The 21,395-nt window shown below is 32.4% G+C and overlaps 1 long non-coding RNA gene across 1 annotated transcript in view; it reads right to left on the bottom strand.

Annotated features, from left to right (window-relative positions):
- The window catches only part of LOC108378472 (uncharacterized), a 45,895-nt gene extending 25,005 nt beyond the window's left edge, over positions 1-20,890 (bottom strand). The window contains exons 1-2 of the long non-coding RNA XR_001849411.1: positions 20,815-20,890; positions 10,707-10,794 (exon numbers count right to left, since the gene is read on the bottom strand). This is a non-coding gene — a long non-coding RNA (uncharacterized LOC108378472). The remainder of the gene's footprint in view (positions 1-10,706; positions 10,795-20,814) is intronic.
- Between the last annotated feature and the right edge of the window lie 505 nt (positions 20,891-21,395).

The following is a 21,395-nucleotide window of genomic DNA, read 5'->3' as shown; positions in this document are numbered from 1 at the left end:
ATCATACCTCTGTGATCAATATCCGCAACACTATCACTGCGCCTAAGAATACGTAGCCAAAACTTGAGTTTAAGCACTCTGATGATGCCAACCTGTAAGGGTTAGTTTTTCAGTGCCAGTTTTTATATGACTGGAACGTTAATATAAGCATAAACAACGATGGTATGTCATCCCGCCAATCCGTAGGAGGGGCGCAGTCCACATGACGTACGGAATGGCAGGAGTTAGTTAAGTGCAAAGATGTAAAACTATTCAGCTACAGAACCAAATTCATCAGCTCATTATAATATCTTTTTGTTAGTCTATCATTTATTAAGAGAGCATAGTATCGCTTTCTTAATCCAGAAAAGCGAATTCAAACGTGCTCGATTGAGAATTAACATCCTGGCATAAGCAAGTAAGTGCCTGCTAGTTTATTCAAGTACACTAAACCAAAAATCCATCGCTGGATCAAAGAAAAACTTCCCTTACTTTAAGGTCGAAAATTTCCCGAATGAGTAAAAAATTCTCCCGAATGCGTAAATTTTCTTTGGAATGTGTAAAAACGTACACGAAAATATGGGACCGTGGATGTAATCTATCATTTTGAAGAAATTTTGGGCATGAAAAGAGGATAAAACTTCTTTAGTGCTGTTTCGTTCCCATTTTTCTTCATTTTGATTGCCGTTGTTCTTCAATTAATAGAAGGTTTTTTTTTGGGTGTATGGATACCAATCATGGATGCCAACTCATTTTATCTTTCTCCCCGTTGGCCACCGCGAAATTCCCGGATTTTCGGTGAAATTCTCCGCACTGGTATAATTCCATTATAAAAACTAAATTTTTTTAACTCAATTGCTTGAATTTGTAACGAATGTACTTAAAATATTTAAATGTTACAATTTTCACTAATTTCTTATAAAAATATATATATCTTATTGTAAAACATACGACATATAAGTCAATTTTAAAACTCTGTGAAAAAATCAAAAAAATGTAACAAATAAAAAAAATTATTGCAATTTTCAACTTTTTACTCCGAATTCTTAGAAGCCAATTTGATTTTCGTAGAATAATGTGCACGTTTGAAGTGGCTGAAAATTACAGCTGATTTTAGAATCTTTTTTCGCTGGGGATTTTTCGCACTTACTTCCACTCGATTCACTTGAATTTATACCCATACTGATTAAAAATTAGACATATGTATGTATGTATGTATATATTATTATTTAATGTTAGCTAATGAAAATGTCATAATTTCATATATTGACAAATTAACAAATCTTTGCATTGTTTAATAGGTATGTACATATTAAAGTACTGCAATATTCAGCACTTTCTGTAAAAATGTCACTTTCGAAAATTCATGTCATAGTAACTTAAACAAGGCGTTATGCCATGCCATTCCATCTCAAACATATTAGTGGGATTCATCAAACGTCGCAAAATTGTTGCGAATGTCGCATTTGTCGCAAACTTTGCCATCTTGCGATACAGCTGATTAGTTTTGTATTTGAGCTGGCAATCATTGCAAAGTGAAAGTCGCGAAACGCATGTTTTTTTATTGTCTTCAAATACTTCAAGAAAAATTACATCAGTTAAGGTTGCTTCGAAATATAAGTGTAAAAATTTGTCTTTTTCTCTAACGCGCGGCATTTTTAAAAAATTTTACATTTGCGATCCGGAGCTGCGATAGGATACAACTATGTTCGCAACATTGCCATACGCACTATTGTTTTAGCATGTCATTGCTACTGAGCTAAGCTGTTGTTCATTGTTGTGTTTCTGGAACACTTTTTTAATACTGTTTGATCCTGCCTTGTATGAAAATATACCTGATACCTGAGTGGAAGATCGATCTATCTTGGCAGCCAGTTCGAAAACGCCCTATTTAAGAAAACTTTTCAAGAACGCCCTACTTCAGAATTTTATTGAAGAAGGCCCTATTTAAAAATTTGATTGAAAAACGCCTTATCTTTGAATTTGGTTGAAGAACACCTTATCTCAGCTGCCGATTCAAAAACGCCCTATCTCAGCACATTTTCAATGTATTTTCAGCTGAGATAGGGTGCTTTTCAAAAAGCTTCAGAAGTAGGGCGTTTTCGAAATGGTCAATCTTTTACTCAGGTGACGATATGTAGATTTTTAATTAGACAATTGTTGAATACCTTTTACTATAAAGGAGCTTGAAAAATTTGCAAAATCTCTTCTCGTATATTTAAAGTAATTAATAATGCTGATTTTGTCGCATGTGTCGCACTTGTCGCGTGTGTTGACATGCATAGATTTAATGCATGATTTGATTCAATTTATTCGAGACTGTCTTCAGATGTCATTGCCAAACATGTTTGAGCGACATACTATGAACTGGCACTTGCATGATGTGACACATGTCGCTATGTTTTATAGTTCAACATTTGCAGGCCTTTAGTAAATATAAGCTAATATAAGTAAAATTAAAAAAACGGCAATATGGAGCAAATAGTTCAGTTAATACTTAGAACTCGTTCATTCGGTCAATTCAATGACATAGTGCATTGAACAAAATAGTTTGTGAATTTGCCAGCTCTACTGACAAGACAAGTTTAATTTGCTGACATCAATTTTTTTATAGAGAGAGTAATTGTGACTAAAAAATTAAATTTGACAAAAAGTATTCTGCATTCTAGGTAAGTTATTTAATGATTTAATATTAAATAGTCAAAATATCACGCAACGAGACAAATCCCCCCGCATCGCTGATACCAATACACAAGCCACCAACATTTTAGAGAAATTGCAGACCCAAATCCGGTGTCAGAATTACTGCAGCACGCTTATAATAGGGTGATTGACTCGGTTTTTCAAACTTATTTAAATCTGGTTTTTTGGATAGGTGTTTTTTTTTAATGATTTTTTGAACATCGAATAAAAAAGTTTTTTAATAGAACAAACTTTTTTTTTCGTTTCACACAAATCTTAACCCTTAGAAAAAAGTTCTGAGTTTTTCGAAGTTTTCCAAGTCTTTTTTCAGTTTAAGTGAAATCCCTAAATAGTTTTGAGATTAAATTTTAGGTTACTTTTTTATTTGAAAAACACTTTTTTTGATGTTGCAGGGACAAGAAATTTAAGAAAAGTAAGAAAAAACGCAATAAAATACTTATTAAAAAAGATTAGAGTAAACACGAATTTTTCGCCAATTTTTATTTGTTTAACATTTGATCTAAACAAACTTTGCACTTATTTTGCTTTGTCCTTTTCTAAATAAATGCCATCTTTACTGTTTATAGATTAATTGCCATTTTTGGTCATGACTTCTTACCAACATAAGCATTTTCACTGTATGAAAACTATGTAGAATAAAACCGTTTTTTCCAGGTTTTTCTATTTTTCAAAATAGGCAACTGGTTGTTTTTTTTTTAATTACAGTTTTTCGCGTAACTCAAAAAACCGGTTTTGGAAAAAATGCGAATGATCGAGAACCCTAGCTTATAGATAATTTAACCTTAAAGTGTGAAAATTACCGTTTTTGAAAAATGTCAGCAACACTTATATAATCGAGAATACATTTTTTTGGCACACGATTTATTGGCACAAATTTTGCTTCGAATTGAACTTCCTCATCTCGATCAAAGCAATATCGCAAAAATATAGAAAAAAGTTTTTTTCTTAACAGCGGTCGCCTCTTGGCAGGCAATGGCAAACCACCGAGTGTCTTTCTGTCATGAAAAGCATCTCATAAAATCCATTTACCGTTCGGGGGCGTCGTATAACTGCAGGTCCCTCCATTTGTGTAACAACATCAACACGCCCACCATAAATAGGCGGAGAAGCTCGGCCAAACACTTAGCAAAAGTGTAAGCGCCAAATTTTATTGTAATAAATAGCAAATACCTCGGCACACTCAGCTACAGCCAAGGCATATTAAACAGGTATTAGCCTGAGATCAGCAGTTTTGATTTTTGTTTTCAAATTTGCTGATCTCCAAACTGTCAAATATTGTTAATTTTTTTTATAAAAACTCTTAATTGGCAAAACCTGTTTGCATGCGAATCTTCAAAAGAAAAAAGCGATTGAAAATCAGCATTTCGAAAATTTGCTTAACTTAGGAGCATAAACGCTGATTATTGGGCATTGTAAGGGTTAAAAATTTCATTGGACCGAATTGTGCATTAACTGACATAGGTGTGGTTTGGATGCCCATACCTAGAAAAAAAGAGTGATTTACATACATACCTATACAATGTACATATGTATGTTTTATATCGAGACTAAAATAATATTTAAGTATCTGGAACTGTATGCCAATTGGGTTTTCATCATATTTTCTCTGGTTTACAGTAATTGTTCAACACGCACAGTATGGGTATTTGTAATTATGTAATGTAACTTTTCATTTGCCATATCATGAACAATTGGCGGCAAATTGTTGACAATTACATGCGAGTCGAGTGCGGAAAATCTAGTTTAGTAGAATAATTTCTGTTGCCCCGGACTTATAAAACTTACATTAGTGCATAAACTCATACATTGATACATACAAGCATATGTATGAGTGCATAAGTACCCTGCAGGGAAACCGCGGACTGGTGAATCAAATTTCTAGTGCCGTACTAGGTCTTTATCGCCAAAAAGGAACTAATCCGATAGGAACTAGATCCCCTCCAGTCCAAAATCGGCGAAAAGTGGTACTTTTAAAAAACTATTTTTTTTCAGTTTTTTCACTAGAAATCTATATCTAAAGTGACCAATTTAGAAATGGTTCGGAACTATAGAAAAAGGGATGCAGAACGAATTAGATCTTATTTGTCGAATTTAGAACTAGTTCGGAACTATCGAATAAGGGATGCAGCGGGGGGCTTGTTTACCTTACATAGATATGAGTTCGGTGACTTTTTCGTTCAAATACGCTTCTATTCTGTGCTTCCCAGATGCTTTTTCATATAACAACGATCACCTCTGCAAACTCAGCTACAGCTAAAGGTATGTAAACGTACATTTCTTCATTCAAACAAAGTTAATTTCAAATTGAAAACACATTTCTTCCAAAATAACTTAAAATCGCGCAACGGATGAACCAAAAAGATTGAAAAATCATGATACTTTTTTCATTCGTCTGTCGATTTTCGAACTGGTTCGGAACTATAGAATTTAGGTCTAGTTCGGAACTATCGAAAAAGGGATGCAGCGGGGGGCAATTGACACTTCCTAGGACATCACCATGTTAAATTCGCCAGTTGCTTGCATGCAAAAGAGATTTATCGCGAACCAGTACTGGGCCTAAATGTACAATTCAGAACTAGAGATTTTCCCCACAGGGTAAGTACACATACCTTGCTATTCAATGGGATGTGGGCTGCCCATGCGGGTACAAGTGTGTTTTTTTATTGCAATGGCAGTGGCACTAGTGACGTACTTGCAACATTTTCAACATTTGTGACATTTCCAACAATTGCGTTGGTGTTGCAAACATCACATTTGCTATTGTTTGTGTTGTGGCACATAAATTGAAACGTGGCAGGAAAGCTAACAATACATTCTAAGTGATGAACGACTGAATTGATTGTAATGAATGTGAGAATGACAGCCGCCAATTGAGTGAGTGATTGAGTGAGAAATTATAGTGTAAATGTGCGCATGTGTAAGTGAACATGTACCCTGCAAAAATTGCGACTACTCCATGAACGCATGTAAAGAGTACTCCCTAAGGATCAAGGAGTACTCCAAAATTAATCGAAATGCGTACAAAAAATGTGGTACAATTAACATTGCATTGTCCTAGGGCCGGACCATATACTTCAGCTCTGCATTACATCAGAGTAGCATAAAACTATTCCAACTGACTGCTTGATGGAGTACCTACATACCTCTCGGCAACATAGCCCAATAAACATGGAGTGATGACGATCGTTAAAACACGATCAATGATCGGGTAACAAAAAACTGGTATAGAGACACGAGATGGTCCGCTATTGCATTATAAAGGAGCATATTGTAAGTACTCAAATGTTGACCACATGGTCCAACAATTATTGCAGGGTATGTATACACAAGTGTGGCTAATGCAATGAAAATGAAATTGAGAATGAAAAGTGATGAAAATTGAAATTAGAATAAATGGAGGAATAAAATAAATTAAAGAGTAAATGAGTCAATGAATGATGTACGGCTACAAAACATACATACGTACATATGTACCCAATAGCGTAGCCAGGATTTTTGAAAGGGGGTTATGTGATTTATGGCTAATGACAAACGACTGCCCACTAGTGACAACCAATGACAAACTAGTGACAACTAATGGGCAATGACTATTTAATAACATATGGATATTGAATATCGAAATATCAGTACTGACTAAGATGCAATGACTTATGATCAGCGACTAATAAATAATGATTTATGGCGAAGTACCGTGGACTAATGAATATTGACTGTTTACAAACGATAAGGGGCCAATGATTAACGACTAATGATTAAGAACTCTTAAAGGTGGGGCTTACAATGGTCAGAGGCGCCGATTGTGAATAATATTTCTGCGACTCAAATATTATGTAACATTCACGCGTAGAAAATATCACTTGAGTATAATAGATTGGTTACATATATCGTCACTACCAAGTCTAACTATCGAATGGGCAAAAATGCTTTTTCATTTACGATACCTTGGGCATGCGTTCATAACAGCGTGGGACAAAAACCAAAAATTTTTAAAACACACGAAAAAATGAATATATTCACAAAACTAGGAGCCAAATATAGTATAACTGCGTTTTTAGTTTTTCTCTCTGACGTCATGATTTAATTTTTATTTTAAAGGACTTTGAAATTTCCGGGATATGATTACATAAAAAAATTATTTAAAAGATTTGGTGTATTGTAGAGTAACAATATGGGCATCAATTAAGAGGAAAAATTCGGTAGATTTAAAAAAATAATAATTTTTTGGTGCGCCAGTACGAATAAGTGTTGAAAATGTCCTTTTAAAACTTTATCCTTGAATATCCTCGGAAATTTTCCATATTCATTTTTAAAAAAAATATATATCAAGGACTATACAATAATATACATAAATGAAGATACTGGAATTATTACACTGTACAGCACTCGGCTGGGTATTGGACCAAACAAATTTTTTTTAAGAGATTGAGTCGTAGGTAAAAAAGCAATTTCTCCGTTTTTAGAAGTTACCCTCCGAAACTGAGATATGGGCCTTTGGTAAAAATTTATTTTTTATTATTAAACGTAAATAGCTAAAAATAAAAAACATAGACTTATTCCGCCTACTGCTCTTATTTGAATGGTACATAAACTTATTTTGTGCAAACTTATATTACAGGTGCAATAAGGTCGGCTCTTCGAAAAATTAAAAACCTTATATTTCAAACAATTTTGAACTGATTTTTGGTATCGTTGCAAACGTGATTAAACCCACTTTCTTCTGATATGCATATTTGTATACTTCGTATGTAAAAATTTGAGAACAAACATTTAAGAGGAAAAAATACCTTTTTTTTATAAAAAAAAATATTTTAAACCAAAAAAATTACCAACCGATTTTTAAAAAATTGATATCGTTGTTAATGCAATTAAACCTCCTTTCTTCTGATATGCGTATTTGTATACTTTGTATAATAAAAATTTTAGAAAAAAACACTTAAAAGGAAAAATACCTCCTTTTTATAAAAAAAGTATTTTAGACAAAAAAATTACAAACCGGTACGGTATCGTTGTAAAGGCGATTAAAACCCCTTTCTTCTGGTATGTATATTTGTATACTTCATATATAAAAATTTGAGAAAAAATACTTAAAATCAAAAAAATACCTTTTTTTATAAATAAAATATTTTAAACAAAAAAATTATATTTTTTAGATACACAAAAAACAGAAATTAATCAAAAGCATTTCTTCCCTCTGTATAAACTCCTGCTCCCACTAAGTGAAGGCTGGCTACGCCCTTGTATACAAAACAATTAAAGTACTGAAACCGTAGATCATATGTTCAGTTTGTTCTTTTAGAGCGCATACATGGTTCCATAATAATGATACCAGTATCTTCATTTATGTATATTGTCACTAACAATATCTTATTAAGGGAGGGAGTTTTAGGTGTTCTTGGTGTGTTTGTTGAAAATAATAATATGAATAATATAATCTGGCATCACCCGTAGTATAGATACACAATTTACCTACTTAGTCTTATACCCATATGCTGTTCCTTCTTCCGGTTGAATTGAAATAATAGAGAATACATTAAATTAAGGCTCTGCGTATGTTTTATGACTTCTACCAAAATATTTCGGAAAAAATATTAAGATTTACGTGAGCTTGACCGGTTTGATAATACCTCTAAAAATGAAGTTTTCTTATAAATAAAAATAGTTTCTTAAAGGATTTTTTGGAAAAAACCCCTTCAGATGACAAAACAGTTTAAGCTTAAAAAATCTACATAAAAATATAAAAAATTGTATCATCGGAACCATAATAATGAGATTTTTGATACTGTTTTTTTAACTTTTTTAAAAGATTGGTGTTAGAAAAACTTAAATAACTGCTCCAAATCTTTACCGATATAGACTTATGAGGTATCAATGGAAAGGCATTTTCTCACCCTTCACCTTCTCTCCTTTCTTTGCAAAAAAACTCATTCACGTCCCAATTTTTTCTTTATTCAATACCAACACATCTTAATTCAACATGGAATGACACTCGTTTATCTTACCGTCCGCTTTCATACTTTGAATGAGCTTATTCGCAAAGATATTAAAAGGGTGAGAAAAAACCTTACCAATGATACCTCATAAGTCCAAATTGGTAAGGTTTTGGCTGAGTTCTTAAAAATTTTCTTTAACCAGTATTTGAAAAAAGTGCAAACACAGCAACAAAAATCTCATATTATGATTCCGTAGAAAATTTTTTAAAAAATATTTTGATGAAAACTTTTTAAGCCTTAACTGTTTAGTCATCTGAGGCAATTTTTTTAAAAAAATATAAAAAAAAACTGTTTTTATTAATAAAAACTCAATTTTTGGAGATATTAAATCGGTCCAGCTCACGTATATCTTAATTCCAGTGGAAAAAACAGTACAGTGTTTTTTTTTTGTATGGAGAGTGATGCAGTCTACTGTACATAATTTGACTATGATTACTCGGCTGTGCTATCATAGTGCATAGTGCCAACAAGTGCATTTTAAAATTTTCAGGTAATAGCCTCATGCGATTATCAATTATATTTTTTGTTGTTTGTTTGAAATATTTTATTTTTATCAGTATTTTTCTTTTAATCAAAATATGTTAAAATAAAAGTGAAAATAAAAAAAATACTTTGCCAGAATCTCCCCCTGAAAAAAAAATCCTGGCTACGGTCCTGAAGAGAAGTCTAATTGTTTTTTTATCCTAAACTAATAAAGTCAGAAGGGCGAAATTCGAGAATGTGGTAGTTAACATATTAGTCCTTGACAAATATTTTAATCAAAAATAAATATTGGAAATTTCCAAGGATATTCAAGGATAAAGTTTTAAAAGGACATTTTCAATACTTAGTCGTCCTGGTGCACTCAAAAATTATTTTTTTTTGTATTCTGCAGAATTTTTCCTTTTAATTGATACCCATATTGTTATTCTACAGTGCACCGAATCTTTTGAATAAGTTTTTTATTCAATTATATTCTAGAAATTTCAAAGTCTTTTTAAACAAAAAAAACCTTACGTTAGAGAGAAAAACTAAAAGCGCCGTTTTACTACATTTGGTCCCCAGTTTTGTGAACATATTGATTTTTTCGTGTATTAAATTCTCTGTAGCACGGTACAATTATATGTAAGTTGGCAATTCGTCGACTTCTAGACTAGATCTTCTTAGAAGCAGAGGATACCTGGCTTCAACAAAGTGTCGAATATTACACTTTTCCTAATGACGACAACATTTTTTACAACAGTTTTTTTGTTCTCCTGAAAAGTACCCATTTTCATATTCGATAGTTTGACATGGTAGGGACGATATGTTAGTGTTTGGCCGAGCTTCTCCTCCGATTTGTGGCATGCGCCTGGTTGTTGTCACACAAAGAGGAGGGACCCCACAGTTTAGCGCCGACACTGGACTGCGACTGTTTTTTTTATGAGAAGCTGTTTTCATGGAAGAAATACATCTGGAGGTTTGCCACTGCCTGCCGAGGGGCGTCCTTGAGATTTTTATAAACGTTTTTATTATTAATTTCTTGTGAAGTATGTTAAAAAAATATATTCTTAAATTAAAAAGAAAAACGCATTTAGTACTTTAAAAACTACATTTTTTTGTTTTCTTGGGATGTTTATTTTTAAATAATTAAAAGTATGGCAACTTATTTATATTAAACCAAGCAAAAAATGGGACTGAGAGAGGGACTGCTAACTTTGTTTAGCTATGGGATCGATTCCTGGTCCGGGCAACATCAAATCAGAAACAGAATTTTTCTAACAGCGGTCGCTGCTCAGCAGGCAATGCCAAACCTCCGAGTATATTCAGCCATGAAAAGGTTCTCTTAAAATTAATTTGCCGTACAGAGACGGCGTAAAACTCTAGGTCGCTCCATTTGGAGAAGGAGATCGGCGAAACACTTTGCAACAAGTGTAAGGGATATAAAGTGTCAAATATAAAAGCTGCCGTAAAAATAGCGCCAACTTTTTCAAACTAAAAAAACTAACTAAATAGATCATTGGCCCTTCTGTCTACGCCACTGTATGTGCCCATAGAGTTAGTGTTGGTAATTACCTTATTTGCATAAAAAACAATTCGTCATACTAGCTGTTTGTATTGCTATCATTGTTGTAGTATTGTGGCACAATTGTTGTCAATTTAGCTGAAATATAAAAATGAAAACACTGATTAGTTTTGATTAGTGTATGTAGTATGTACATAATAATATATTTCGTATGTATGTACATACATATGTATGTATGTCAACTAAAGTATACATTAAGCACCTCGAAACTGAGATACCATGCAAATCACATTATTCACGATATTTTCTTTATTTATTTACGCCACTTTTATTCATTATTAAAAATAAGATTAAACTAACGCTTTGGCGATCCTTGCAACTAAAATATGAACTCCCATAAACTTAGCCAAGTATTATTTCGTTTTTTGATCAGCAAGACATCAGTACCTGCCCATAATCTCTATTTATTTGAGTTTAAAAAACAGGTGGCAATCCTCCAGATTTTTTTCAGAAATGATCTTGGCAATACCTTCATACAGTTGGCATACAAACAGACAGGTAGAGAGACACATATCTTCGCCAAGTTTGGGAAGTTCGGTTATCTGCTAGACTGAACTTATTCCACTTATCAAGCTTGTTAATTGCATAATAAAATCTCTGAAAACCCAAATTTGGAATTACATCTCTATACTATTAAACGTGCGATATGTATATATATATTTACATTGACACTGTTATGAAGTTATAATAACGACCCAGAATATTTGGTTTGTTAATTTAGCTATTTTTCTTAGCCATAACTAAAATTTTGATTTAGCTTTTTTAGCTTTATTTTTTTGGCCATTTGGCCTTTTGTCTAAAAAAGTTCTGGCAACACTAACTGGGACAGACTAAATGTAAGTGATTGGGTGCCCTCCATAAATCGTAATTTTTCGGCCACGCAGCTTCGTATTTTTTTTTATTCGTTCGTGTTTGACAAAAACCAAACATTCTGCAACCCTTAGGGCCATTTACTCAAAGCCTGGTTGACACTAATCTCCGGTTTGACATCGCCATCGACGCTACCAACGCCCTGTTATATGCATGGAGTCGAAGACGTGGAAAACTATGTTTAACCGTAGATTAGTGTCAACCGGGCTTTGAGTAAATTGCCATTAAAGTCTTATACCTCGTTCTTAATAAAATAAAAATGAAAACGATCAATATCGTTTTAACAACCTTTGATTTGGTTTTGACGTAGAATCCCTCTTACGTTTCGATATGGAGGCTATGCTGAAATGTTGTAGTTGTAATTTTTAGAGCTTCACGAAAACGCATATTGCACGACAACTAACAAAGCGATTTCAAAGAAAAGTATGGCGTTTCAAAGATAAAACTCCAAACCTATCGACAGATTCATTTTTATAAGTAACCAATTCGGTTTCTGTCGCAAAAAGAACGGTAAACATTGGCTTATTTTGGGGTCAATTTTAAGCCTTTAAAGTGCTCCAGCAGCTTATGATTTGCTGATATAGAAATATTATCGTGTACAGATTTTATATAAATTCAACAAATATTGAGCATTTTAAGGCAAAAGATTGTTGTAAAATGAGCAAATTAGCTCGAATGATTTTGTTTTTGTTTTCTTTAGTCAAAAATCCAAGAGCTTTCGTTTGTTATATGGGAAGTATTGGGAAGTATATGGGCATTAATGATTTCCCATACAAAATCACTTCGTTATTGTTTTGCTAACACGTGCATGCGTTGGAAGTGAGGGAAGGAGACAAAAAGTATGTATGTGTGCGTAATTAAATATCTCGGCTTTTGATAAACAGATGGCGCAATATTTATTTATAACCAAATCGCAGCGTATGTACATATGTAAATACATACATTCGTACATATGTTCATTGCGGTTAATGCGGATCTGTTTCTATTTTTTAGTAATCTAGGTATGTCTGCACATATTATGTATGTCCATAGATATATGTATGAGAACACATGTATGCATAATACGCGAAAACTTTTTGAAGTGAAACAACACTTAGAAAAACACTAATCCAAGAATAAAATTAAAGGCGAGTACTTACATAGATAAAGAAAAGGATAAAGGCAAAGGTAAAAATAAAAACAAAAACAAAGTTGCGTAAAGATAAAGAAAAAATGAAGACCAAGATAAATTTAAACACCTTACTTATATGTATAAGTGCAAAGGTGAAGGGGAATATGTATATAAAGAATATGACAAACATAAAAATAAAAACCAAGATGAATATAAAGAAAGGGATGCGGATGAGGATGAGGATACCGATAAAAGTATAGATGAAGGTAGAGGAAGAAAGATTAAAAAAAAGGTAGTTTTAGAGAAAAGGATATGATAGAAGAACCGAGACCTTTTACCATTAAAATAAATGTGTTTACGCGTATCAAGTTGTGATTGTTTTGTTTTTCGATTGCCAGATGGATTACATTTATACAAAAAATTATATTGGTGTGGCATACTTGCAGGGATTTTATTAAAAAAAAAAGTGACAGCATGATTCTCTCACGGGTTTCTTTGCACTTAGAAATTTAACTTATAAATCAAAACTCTATATCTCTCCAAGTTTCTTAATGAAGTTTTTTATTTGGTAACTACATACACGCGCTGCTCATTTGCCAGATATACAATTTTCAAGTCAAGTCTAAGTTTTGCGTAACTGAACTTTTACACCGTGCCAATTTTTTTTAATTGTCAGAATGTTTCTGCTTAAAAGCAAAGATAGACGAACTTGATGAACAGGGAATGTTAACTACATATTTCCCCAAATTTATTTCAATTGCTATGTGCGCATCTCTTCCAGGTAGGAAATTGATTTGATTTTTGAGATTTTCGAAATTTTGCACATTGACATCATTCATTACCTGTTAAGTATTTGCATTTAGGGCGGCCCTGAATGTGTGGGCACATAAAACATAAATAAGTGTGTTGGAATGTAATTATTTACTTAGTATATAGAGATACAGATTTTTTTTTTTCTAAACAAGAATAATGAGGACAATTATTTTTAAATTGCATGCAACACTGCAATGCTCAAAAGTACGTGGTATAACATCAAACTGAGTGTGATGAAAAACTAGGTCAAAAATATTTAAATATAGTAAAGCAGAGAGGCCGACGCATTTTTACAGGTTCAATATTTCAGTAAAACGAATTTATACAATGAGAAAGCGCTTTTCTTTATTTACATACTAATAACGTTTTCAGAGTGTCTTTACAATTTTTAAATACGTACTTAAATATGTAGTTGATGTTTTTTTGTTGAATTTTAATTTAATAAACAATTATTTGACGATTTATACTGATCTGTCCACTGATGAAACTTCATAGGCTTCTTATAAGTTCAATAAATAACTACATACATACATAGTATAATTACGGTCGCCAGATTTCTGCGGCCAAAAATCGGGACATTTCTAAAGCATCGAATCCGAACCCAAGGAAACACAACTAATGTAATAGCAATCTATCTCATTTGACAGATACTTGTCACTTAACCTTGCGCGTTATTGATACTTGACACTTAAACTTGGGCATTTTCCTCCCTAAATTTATTATTTATTATTTTGGACCTACGAGGTAGTATTGACGACGATTTGCTAAAAGATATTCTTATCATCAATCTCTACTGATTATTGTAAATCAAATATTTTATTATTATTTTTATACTACGTATTATAAGTATGTGTATATTTTCATACATACATATATTTTTTGGATTATCACTGAATGAAAATTAAACATACACATTAGCGTGGGCCGAAAATCCGCTTTTTTATAATTTTGATTGGTAATAGCAAAAATATGGTTCATTACGCTCTAAAATAAATCTGTGTGAAATATGAAAATTTTTGGTCAATATCCTAGGCTCGCCCATGTCCACAAGAGTTCAAGTACTAAAAAATTGTTCTTTTAGCTAACTTCGATTCTCTACGAAAAAGGTCCATATACCAAATTATGTAGGACTAATACTTTCGAAGACAATTGCAATTTTAGTAAAAAAAATGTATTAATTAATTTATTTATTAATTTTTATTCTTTGAGCATACTTACTTACTTTTTCAGAAATTAAGCTCAAATTAATTAAAAAGTTAAATAAATTATTAAATATGGGTACCAATCGAAATCGTTCTGAAAAGGCCTTATAACCAGGGTACGAAAATAAACTGTACAAAACGATTTCCATTTGCTCATCGATCATCATATCATTTGTGGTTTTGTACAGTTTTGTACATAGTCAGAAACAAATTGTAAGATTCACTGTCATTTTCCCCAACGAGAAACGTTTGCATTTCGTTTGTGACAATTGTACCATATAGTACGTTTTATATGTATGCAAACATTTCAATTACGTGAAAAAAATTTTTTTCTGTAAATTTTCATATCCAATTCGATTAAAAAACATTTTTATTTTTTTTATTCATTGCAGCCATTCGTTTTGTATTTAGTTATTGCATATATGTACATACATACATATATTTTTTTCTGCACGATTCATTTCGTTTGTTGTTTCGTATGTAACTACTAACTACTGTAGTGTACTATCGCCAAAGTGAACTCAGCCGTTTTGTTTTCGTATTGTACCGAACTGTTAAAGTAATAAACGAGACGAAATAGTAAGGTACAATATAGTTTATTTTCGTACACTGCTTATAACTTAACTGCGTATAGGAGGGTTGCCACTTGTAAAAATATGTAATTCAATTTTAGTTAAAGGAATTTGGTAAGTGAATAAGGAATCGCTATATGGGTGTCATACAAAAGAGGTTTAAGAAGGCAGTAGTTTGAACATATCTTGAATAGGGTTGCCACCTATTTTACAAGTCTAATTGAACTATTTTTTATATGAAATAATAACGATGGATGTCAAATGAAAGAGCTTCAAGAAATACTTAGTTTGACAATTTAGAACATTTTTGATGTGTGTTGAGGGTTGCCCCAGTTTAAAGGGCTAAGCTGAAATTATTTAATAAGTTAAATGAATTGCTAACCGATGGTTATCAATGGAAATCGGTTTAAAATCCTTTATTTAAGAACTATATTTAGGAGGATTGCCACGTGTTTACAAAATAAATTTCCACTTAATTTATCAGTTACATGAAATAGTTATAACATGTCAGACGAAAAACATTTAAGGAAATTTTGGTTCGAAAATAATTTTTAAGGGGGTTGCCGCCTATTTTGAAAGTGGTATTTCGTTTAATTATACATAAGTTACATGAAATTTTAAAATATGGCTATCAAAAGAACGAGTGTTAAGAAATCTTTAAGTTGAACAATTGGTTTTGTTTTTGTTGAAAAAATTAAGCTCAAATTATTTAATAAGTTAAATGGATTGTCAAAAGATGTGTATCAATCGAAATGGGTTTGAAAGTGATTTATTTCTAAACTGTATTTAGGAGAGTTGCCATGTGCCTAAACAAATTAAATTGAACTTAATTCATCAGTTAATTGAAATATGTATAACAATGTCAGGCGGAAAATTTTAGTTGGAAAATACTTTTAAAGGGGTTGCCACCTGTTTGAAAAGTCGAATTTGTTTTACTTATACGAAAGATACATAAATGAAATATCGAAATATTAGTGTCAAACGAAAGAGTTTTAAGAAAATTATAGGCTGATAATATTTTTAATTAGAGTTGCCATAAATTTTTTTTTTAAGTAATCACATTTGCACCGTTATTTCGAATTTTCAAAATGAGAAGTAAAATTAAATAACTGGCATTCTACATAGATGTGCACAGGTTTTGTTTTTTGAAGTTATAGGGAGATTTGAAATTTAATAAAATGAAAACCGACACCATGCGAAACCTCTCATCACTGAGAAATGGTTTAGATTAATCATCAGGAATATTTTTAGAAGTTTTTGAATAGGGACCTGTTTAAAAAATGTAATTAAATGGTGGCGTTTTGACGCCATGCGGGTTCACTAGTATGTATATATTCTGCCTTATCCTGAGTTTGGCCTTAAAAAAAATTAAAATTCACGCGAAAAGTTGTCATCCGGCCATAATAAAACCATGGAGACGAAAAGTGAAAAATGAACTTCGTGGAGTAGGCCTGTCAAATTTGGACAATATCAAAGCCGGAGATTGATCCCATTTCTTGTAAGCTCACTACAGGCGTATTTTTTAAGCCGGCCGTATCGGATTTGCCATTTTGAATTTTAGGAATCTAACTTCAAATTCGTGATAAGTGAGCCCAAATATCATAGAGTAACAAGTTTCAAGCCGATCCGATCACGATTGCCCGCCATATTGGATCCGCCGTTGCTATTTTTTTTAATCTAACTTCAGATTCGTCATCACCGACCCCAGAAGCCCGCCCCATGTAGCAAGTTTAAAGCCATTCCGATAAGATTTCGAGTATTGGCCACTTTTTATCGTTCGCTGGCTCATAGTGCGATGGAAAGGCACGCTTATAAGTCAGGTTTTCTACCCTGTATTGCGATTCGAAAGGCGGCACGGACTAATACAAATTCATAGGGCCAAGTATTCGAATCCGACCGAGATTTTTGCTTAGTTTATCTCTGAACTATATATAGGGTTGCCAACCGTACTATATATATATAGAATTCTACTTTTTTCGGCCGGCGTACTATACACCGTTGGAAAAAATATAGTGTGCAAAAATACTTCAAAAAAAAAAGTGTATTGAAATGGATGGCGTTTATACTTCTTATAGCCATTTTCTTCAAGTCTTTCGCAAAACTTTGAATACAACATTTTGCCTGTTTAGTTAAAGCAAAGCAAAACTTCATACGAATCAGAGGGTCTCGATCTTTACTAGAAGATTTCGAACTATTTTGACCTTATCTAATTTTCGGAGCTTTTTTGGACTTTGCAAATTTTTCTTTAATTGAATATAAACGTGAAAACATAAAACAAGGACCCTTACCCTTTTCGAAACGAAGCATTTTTAATTTATGTATCAAGCCCCCTGTATAAAAATATGATTTTTCATTAAAAGTGAAGTTAGCAACTTTTCACTCTAAATAACCTAGCGATATGTGAGTTTTACAATCAGTTTATCTTATCTGATGGTATATCTAAATGCTTTCAGATATTGAATTTTTACTCATATTCATAAAAGTTAGGACTCAATGGGAATCCCGGGATTAGTTAAAAAATATCCCGCAATCCCGGGATCAAAATTTTCCTCATATCTTGGCATCCCTAGTAAATATGTATGCAGCAAGCACAGGATAAGTATAAAAGAGTACTCGGAATCGGAGCGGCAACCAACTCTGGCTAGCGCAAGGCGTCATGCTTCATTTGAACTATGTTGCTACGAATATGCATGCAACGCATTAATGTACATGCACTCTAAAAAATTTTTGTTTAAATTTGCGCATATTAAGATAGGTAACCAGTTTCCTCTCTTAATGAATGCAAATTTAAACACTGCTTGCTTACTTTTACTTATCATATGTGTGGCGTAGAACAAATTTCAAATTTGTTTTTTGAGTTTTAAACATTTATTGTTCACATTTTCACAGTTTACACATAAAATGTTTAAAATTTCCTCTAAAAAATTTTCGTTTAAATTTACGCATATAAAGAGAGGTAACCAGTTTCCTCTCCTAGAGTGTGCAAAATTAAACAATGTCTGTTTACTTTTACATATCAAATTTGTCACGTAGCGCACACAAGGGGTGGGTTTTGGGGCTAAATTTATTATGATATAAGAAATTTTGAAAGAAAAAATTTTCTTTTCCATTTCTTGTGCGTCATTTTGTAAGAACCTTTCTTTTTTCTTGAGAGCTCTTTAAAGTTTAACTGCGAATGAAAGCATTGTCCTAAAAATATGCAATGCATACTCACTTACTGGTGGTTTTTACACTTTACAGGCTAAAAAAGTTTACCACTGATATGTACTTAATAAGCATTCGAAGATTTAATTTGCTAACTTCGAATTCGTTCCACCAAAATGAGCTACATGATAAAAATACAAGTTCAGTTAAATTTTCGTTATTCGAATTATTAAAAAATGAGAAACCAGAAATCGACGAAAATTAATAAAAAAGTGTAAAAATTTCGTGAAATTATTTAATTTATTTATATTAAAATTCTTTTGTAAAATTTTGTATTACTTTTGAAAGTTGAGTGCATCTTTAACCGTTAATTTTTTCATGATTTAATGATCGGATCTAAACCAAATTACGAGACGACCCTTAAGGTACCATCTTTCCGGTAAAAAAAATAATTATTGGAATCGGTTCACGCGGTGCAAAGTTATGCGGTGGAATAAATAAAAGAAGTAAAAATACTCCGAAGAATTGATAACCTCCCCTTTTTTGAAGCCGGTTTTAAATAGTCTGAGTTCTTTGTAAATTTTATGTAAATAAAATGCAATTGATGATACTTTAAAAAGTATATTTATTTATTTCATACTGTAAATAAAACTTTCATAAATGTATTTTAAAGAGCGAATTTTCAGTATTTGCTGATGATATATATTTAGAAGTATAAACCCTTTCCCTCCAAAAATATATTCCTGCGTGCGCCCCTGGCACTTAGTATTTATTATTTGTAAAAAATATATTTTTACTTTCAAAATTTTTGTAATTTTAAACATTTCATATGTATATTTTAAACAACTCATGTTCAAAACCAAATCTTGAACATTTTGTGCGTATACTTGAACAGATTCTGGTTGAAAAATAAACACTTTTCAGTAGTAGTTTTACATGCACTTTTTAGAGTGTGCATGTACATACGTTCATACTTACATACATATGTATGTACATTAAGGAGGTAAACTTTTTGAAATTATGGAAATTGAAAAAAAACGTATTTTTTATTTTAAAAACAGTTAATATTTCATGGTGCAGCATCGGCTTATTTAAAATTCCTACGTACATGGGGAAAACCATTTTTTTGTAGAATTATTATTGGTCGAATATTTTCCTTAAGAAATATTCAATATTGATTGCGTGATGTGGTTACGAACACATAAAATAAATAATTCTTTTATATGGCTCATTGCCCGGTGACGGGTGTGACTAATATATCTTTATGATAAGTTTTATCATCGATGCTCACAAACAGATATATGATACATTTCAGATTAGCAGATAAGTAATCGTAGCAGTGCCTGCCCGAGTTTATTAAAAATTGTCAAACTTTGAACTTTGACAGGCGTGACAATTCGCACACGTTCACCTGTGTCATAGAGTTACTTTTGTTAGCTTTTTACACATAACAAGATGTGCTTTCGTTCAAAAAATAACTTTTGTGTGTATTTTGTGACAGACGTGACATTAAAATATGCTTTTTTTCAATATTTAGTAAAATATTCAATACTTGGTGGAAAAACTTGAAAATTACTCTACTACAATTCTGAAGTATTGTACTCTCTATTTATCGTTTAAATATTGCTAAAAAGACAGTAGACTACGAAAATCAATCTTGTAAATTTGATAGAAAATTAATCTATCATATAAGTTTGTAAATGGCACAACCGAAAGTAAAAATAAAATTCTGATTTTAAGATAAATTTTGAAATTTCTGCTTTCAGTCTTAAAAGTTGGAGTTATTTACTCTTAATTTCTAGAAATAATATTCTCAAATTCTTAAGTTTGATTTCATTTCATTTGGTATCCACTATCGTGGAATGAGCCATATGCAAGATTAATGGTTGTGAAAAAATATATGGAGTCCTAACGCAAAAAAAACTACTGCACATTTTTTTTTTAACTTTCTTTTTGATGAAGAAATGCATTTAGATGCGCTAGGATAATTTCTGCATAAAAAGAACTTTGGAACTTCTACTATTTTTGACAAAAAAAAATGGATCACCCTGATGGATGTACCTACATAAATATCAATTGTGCAGCCAATAGTGCAACGGTTGCAGTTGTTTTTTTTATTATTCCCGTTATTACGGTGCCGTAGTATAACGCCAGACAAAAGTTTCACCCACAACAAAGCAAGGCGCGTACCAATCACCGGCATTGGTTAGATTTTTCCCCCTCCCACTGCTGTGGTAGACAAGGAATGAATGAATAAATAGTTGTTTCGCTATTGATTTTTTGCGATTGTAAGCTCCTATTTGCTTTTGCTGACAATCACTTTTGTTTTCATTGACAGCGACAGTGTTTTGCCGACAAATTTATTGCCTTTTATTTGACTACTTACCCTTCCTCCCGTCCATATTGCATCCCTCTCGACGACTCGCTTCACTTTCTATTTTAATACTTCGAAGCGATTGCAGCAGTTGCCGCAATACTCCCAGACACGGTGGAGATAAGTGCAATACATCAAATACAATAACATCAATCGTGTCTGGAGCTATGTAAGCTATCTTGTAGATACATACATATGCACATATATACATATTTCTATATGCATATATGTATGTATGTGTACTGCATCAATGCGGCATGCGGCGAATTGTAGCAACATGCAATGCATTTTCGCTAATGTTTTGTTTCTGCTGTTAACGATTAAACGATTGTGACCTCCAACAATGTGGGAGGTGGTGAACATCTGCGGATAAAGCAACAAAAAAGATTGCTCTAACAATTATGAAGATTGGGCTATTTAAAATAACGCAAGACCTAACAACCAGTACAATTCACTCATGGGGAGATCATATTCCATTCATTCATGCAGAGTGCGAGGACAAAGGCTTACATCAAGAGATACATGTCTATTTACTAAGCTGATTGACTCGGTTTTTTCAAACGAGTTTCAGACAGCTTTTTCCAAAATTTTTG

Source organism: Rhagoletis zephyria, unplaced genomic scaffold, assembly GCF_001687245.7.
Source record: "Rhagoletis zephyria isolate East Lansing unplaced genomic scaffold, Rhagoletis_zephyria_1.1 Rzeph_scaffold_00116, whole genome shotgun sequence".
NCBI classification, from domain to species: Eukaryota; Metazoa; Arthropoda; class Insecta; order Diptera; family Tephritidae; genus Rhagoletis; species Rhagoletis zephyria.
The sequence above is the reverse complement of the archived record's forward strand: the minus strand, read 5'-3'. Positions and strand labels throughout refer to the sequence as shown.